General features: G+C 41.5%; 1 long non-coding RNA gene across 1 annotated transcript; it reads left to right on the top strand.

Annotated features, from left to right (window-relative positions):
• Positions 1 to 2,294: 2,294 nt before the first annotated feature.
• LOC144323939 (uncharacterized) lies at positions 2,295 to 5,448 on the top strand. The gene is made up of 2 exons (XR_013389327.1): positions 2,295 to 2,464; positions 4,968 to 5,448. It is a non-coding gene; the product is annotated as an uncharacterized LOC144323939 (long non-coding RNA).
• The last annotated feature ends 345 nt before the right edge of the window (positions 5,449 to 5,793 follow it).

Genomic DNA, 5,793 nt, shown 5'->3' with positions numbered 1-5,793 from the left:
AATACACAGTCTGTCTCATTCATAAAGTCTTGTCCTGGAAAATGCCTCATTCATTCCTGCAGAAGACCCACAGTTGGGAGAGCAGGGGCATTCAAAACCTTGGGAGGTGGGAGACAATAGTGGAGTGCTTGGCAGCCGCTTCCAGGCTGCTTTAGCAACGCGCACCGACGCCAGGGAGAGGATAAAACGCTGCAGTTGTTTACTTGTCTCTCTGGAGCAAAAGGGTCTCTTCGCCTATCCTGGGGATGCCAAGTCCTCGGGACCTGAGCAAGGACATGATGAGTTTCGCCGTGGATTGGCATGAAGTCATGCACTCCAGAACAGCCAGGCACTTTGCTTGAAAGCGTTTGTTGTGCAAAGAGAAAACGCGCATTGTGGGATCCCGTTGTCAATCAGGGGTGAGCCCGCTTCCTCTCCCCCTGGCCGCTGCGCAGGATGCCCACCGCGCTCCCCCTGCACCCCCAGCCCGGGCCGGGCCAGGGAGCCGAGTGGGCCCTCTGCCCCGCCACCCCACGCCCATGCTGCCGTTCCAGGATCTGATCACAGGCCAACTTAAATCTTCCCAACGTTCCCCCACATTAGTAATTGCGAAATAATAAACATGACCAAATTCAGATTAATAGAGCATCCAGTGCAAGTCCTTTTGCAGAGAGAGCCCTCTGGAATCCTAAGCATAATAGGGCTGTGTTTACTCCTCCACCAGCCGCATAATGTGACTGATTTACAAGAGTTTAACTCAAGTGTTAATCTGACAGTGACGAAGAGCTCCTCACTGGTACCGTCACTGACACTATCATATTAGTTGCCTCCTCTATTAAAGCAGTGTGGTCGATAATTGGAATGCTTTTATGTCTAGTGGTTCTGACAAGCCTCTCTTCAAGTCACATATGGGCGGTCTAGCTCTCCGCTCAGACCAACGGTGGCAAATAATTTAAGCCGAGAAAGTATTGTTCTCCTCGTATTGTGGAGCAAGGGCAGTTCAAGGAAAGTGAGCCTGTGTGCATGGCTACCTGCTGGTGTGTAGTAAAATAAGATGGACATGATACCGGGTTGGGAGTACAATTAAATCTATTTTGCACCAATGTGTTGCTGGACAGATGAGTTTCCACATGGCAGAGCTTTATGATCTTTAAGGTAGACTGAACTAATAGATTGGTGTGGAACGCACTGAAGTTACCAAGGATGAGAAAGCAGGCAGTAGTACATTTGAACTACAGGTTTCTCATATGCTCCACGTCATGCTGAGTTTTTATAGCTCCTGGCTTTCAAAAAGCCTGTTTCAAAGAGGTTTGCGCTAGACTGGGCATGCAGTTTTGCTCTGCAGATATTGTCGCTACCGATTTAGTGGAATGCAATTAGGAAGCCTAAATTAAGTGGTAATGGAGAACCAGCTCTTGAAACTGGGGTTTCCACGGCAACCACTGCTTACAATACAGCCTTCAGTTAGTTTTCCCACTTTATCTGCAAAATGCACAATTGAGCTTTAAAACAGCTCGGCGCTGAAAAACGCACTGTAAACAACTGTTTGCAACGAGAGTTTTACACTGTCTTTAAATACAACAAACTATCACATAAAATTCACTTGTCCTCACTAATAAAGCAAAATCTGAGTTGCCAATCAGTGAGTGATCTTAAAATTTATTATCCCTTTCCCATTTGGGGGTTTTATTTTTAAGGGAGGATGTCACGAGTCATTAGGTCTCTTAACTTTGGTCATTCTTGCTCCATTTTCAGCTCCCCTGACGATCTGTACATCCTTCCAGTCCCTCGCTGAAATGCATTTTTCATTTCAGCAAACACACAGTTGCCTTGAATAAACACACAGTGCGCTCCTTTTCAGGGTTCTTTTCATATTTTGATAACACTTTGCAGATTATTCTTTTATTTCCTCTTTGTAGCATGTCATGGACTGGCAAGACTTTCATATTTACTTATTTGTATTTATCCTCTCTCCAGATTACTACCCCTTTGAGCCTTTGAAACCTTGCGTTCCCTTTCTCTATACATCCAACGGTAAACCAACTGGGAACTTTTGTGCCAACACACGTAGACAAGACAAGACAAGAGTTCAAAGACGCTGTCGAAATAGGTGTATTTTTAAACATACAGTTGTTTAAAAGAACCGTGGAGAGTTTGTACTTTTGCAAAATGCATTTTCTTTCATGGTAGGGAATCCATATTTGATTATTTCAAAATTCTCACTTTTGTTTAGGTGCATCAGGAATGCACACACACACACACACACGGATCAGCAATATGTGTGTATGCATTTTTTTTTTTTTTTTTTTAGTGGCAAAAAATCAAATTGGGCTCCGCAAAGAGGAGAAGAGGATGGAATCAAATTTGGGGTCTTGTAGCTATCACACTCTGTTTAATTGCCAGTCTTAACGGGATGAGCACTGGAACATGTCCGGGCAGATTCAGGCAGCTGGTGAAAACTCATGAATCCTCCGCAGCACAGAAGGTAACATTTCCCTACAGTTTGTGCTCTCTCAAGGTTGTCGTATTATACGTGTGCTATTTTCACTGCGAGAACACACAGAGAGAGGGGCAGAAAGCATGTGTGTGTGTCATTACAGTAACTCCCACTTACATGGCTTTGGGCAACACAACTAGATTCCAAGGTCAGTGGTCATGTCTGCTTCTCCACTGGATGTGTTCGCTGTAGACTTGGTGGCCCAGGTGGGGATGGTGCCCTCCCTTACTCAGCCTGTACCTTCAGGGGTGTGGCCTGGCTCCCTGCATTCCGACTTACTGCAAAGTCTTCAGTTTTGACCCACAGTCAGCAGGTTGAGGTGGTGCTGGTACTTTATAGAAAACCCTTTTTTCTCAAAGCCACTCGGTGATACCATCAACGTGGCTTCCGCAATTTTCCCAATTCTGAGAATATAAATATTGGGGGGAAAAAAAAACAAAGAATCACATAAAAAATGTTGGCTGATATTTTAATAAGGCTGGTCGTATTTTGAAAAGCATCTTTGTGGCATATCTTGACATTGCTGTAAACTCAACTGAAGCTTGGTTATAAGCTCTTTGTTACCAAAATATGTCTGTCCATGTAAAATCTTTAAGAATGTAAACTTTGGAGCAATTCTATCTATCCTTTCATTCAGTAATTGATAAACTCGAGACATATTATCCAATCGCATCCCAGCTACTGAGGAAACGTGCAGTGTATTTTCCCCATGCCTCAAAATAAAATATTAATTCAGGGGGTTCTAAATTTAAATCTTCTATGGGAAGAAGCCTGGAGTAGTAATGTGCTCACAATTTTTTGGTCAGCGTCTCTTTTCAACGTGGCTGGCATTTCCTCCACTGTACAGGGCACACTGAAATGAACCTACTCTGGAAAGAAGGTGCACATGGATGTGTACCTCTGTTTAAGCCCATTTGACAAATCTTTGGGGCAAAGAGAAAGTTCTAGTGTGAGGAAGTATCTTAGCATATTCTATAACTACATTTTGTGAAAGCTACAGTTTTAGGGTAAACACAAGTTCTATGATTTTCCCTCTCCGGACTGCAGATTCTAACACAGTCCCCTGATGGTTTGGAGGCTGTGTCACAGTGAAGGTCATGAAGTGTCAAAAATGGGGCCCCTTGGTACTCTGTGGTGGAGCTGTCCCCCCAACTGTACAAAGAACCCCACGCATCAGGGGATCAGCAAATCAGCCACCACCAGGGACAGACTCTCTGCCAAGTGCCTACCTCTGTGCACACGCCCCCCTTCCCTGCACAGAAAGGTGTCCACACCACCCAACTCCCACCCGCTCTTGGCCTCGGTAAGCCATTCTCCAAAAAGAAATGCATCACCGCCGAGTTCTTACAAACTTACAATTACCCTTAACTCCTTTAATTTCCTTCTTCTTCTACTTAAACTTTAATTTCAGGTATCTTCTTCATAACACAGAAGTCACGTTCCAGGTAGAATTAAAAGAAAATTAACTGGGGGTATAGGATGGAAGATTTTTTTGCCTTATATTCCATCTTAATAACTCAGAGTCAACCTGAATAATAGGAATATTATTAATCCATCTTCACTTTCTACTTTAAGTCACAACTTACATTTTGGTTCTAATTGGTGTTATTTTAATTGCGGTAATGAATATTCCACGTTTCATTATGAGGGCAGCATGTACAAAATGGTGCTGGGAAAGTTCTTTTGGATCTCTGCGGTTCATTTCAGTTTTGAGTATTAACTGCATGTTTCATCTTTTAATGAATATATAAGTGTTGAATTCCTTTCTCAGAGAGAAACTATGGTTAGATTATTGTGTCAAATTATTATATTTCACTCCATCTCCAGTGGGGGGAAGGGAGAAGCCTGAGGTGGATATGTGTGTTTTTTTTCTCGAGCAATGTTAGTTTCAGACATGTGAGGAGCCCAAAGGTTAAAGTGGATTAAAATGCTGCCTGCCATGAACTTTAGAAATTGAAATAAATATGGTCGGTAAAAGATGATCTTTGTTTTGATTACACGGAAATGCCTTTGTGATCCTTTTCTTTCAGGCGAAATAAACATCTTTGGAATAAGCGCAGTAAATATGTTTCTAAGCACGGTGTATTGTGATTGTAATTAGCTCGTCCCCCTTTATGAAGTGGCAGGCATCAGTTTGTATCTAATTACCTCTGAGCAGTTTGCTGCTTTCCTATTTTGGTGAAAAGTCTCACAATACATCTTTACAGCCATAAAGACACTCATTTGCTTATACTGAGGGCTTTATAGGCACCTTGCTCTCTTTTTTATTTGAGGGGAAAAATTAAAGGTGAGCACCTTTACGGATCTCCCTTTAAGCCCAGCAAATCTGTGCACACTGAAGAATCAATGGCCGATAGGCTGGCTGATATTCCGTAATAAATTCTTGCGTTTATAGACTTTTCCTTGACTAGGTAGCTATAATGCCACAGAAATTGATTATTTGTGATGTTCTTATCACTGCTTAAAATATCTAATTACTTTTCCGGCACAGATTTGGATTTGGCTTGCTGGATGCCTGGTGACTAATGAAGGAAGCCCCTTCGCTGGACAGACTGTCCCGGGGCACAAGGTGGTGTCGATAGCAAATCTGATCGGAATGAATTATGTCAGAGTTGACTTCTATGGAATTTAAGATCTCAGAAATGAAGATGCAGCTGAGTTTTCTGTGCTTTCAAAGTCTCTTTTAATAAGTCTTCACAGCCTATAGAAAGTGCATATTGCTTTACTTAAAACATCAGGACATTTATAAATCTATCTTCTATAGATATATACTATAAATTTTCTTCTGATTAACCGATGGGGACATGTGACTTGGAATTCTACAGATAATCTTCAATGCATATATATAGGTTAATACAACTAAAAACTAAATTAAAATAAAAAACAAAATAGATGCAAAAGACTAATCTTCCAGGAAAAAAAAAAACCCACAATTAATAGAGCAATGATCTCCTAGTAGCTATACTTAATTCTATGCATGCAGTTATCAAATTTAACCGTTCTGGATATACTTGGTCTCCTGATTAAATAAAGATATATCAATTCAATACCAAGTATTGTTTCAAAATAGTTTGGTGCCTGTACACAATCTTCTTAGAACAGCATACACTAAATATGTATTGGACACATCTAAATTCTAAACCGATGGCCAAAAAATAGGTACTTTGACTTTCAGTCATAACTTTGACTTATAATGCCCTAACAATTTTGGGTTAGTCAAAAAAACTGCACTTCTGTCCTAATTGGAAATAGCCCCTTTGATCTCTCAGCTTGTGCACATCCGCCTTTGGTAAACTCAGGTGGAAATTTTGTTCTTG

The sequence above is a fragment of the Canis aureus genome, chromosome 11 (genome assembly GCF_053574225.1).
Source record: "Canis aureus isolate CA01 chromosome 11, VMU_Caureus_v.1.0, whole genome shotgun sequence".
Lineage (NCBI taxonomy): Eukaryota > Metazoa > Chordata > Mammalia > Carnivora > Canidae > Canis > Canis aureus.
This window is presented reverse-complemented; position numbering and strand designations above follow the sequence as displayed.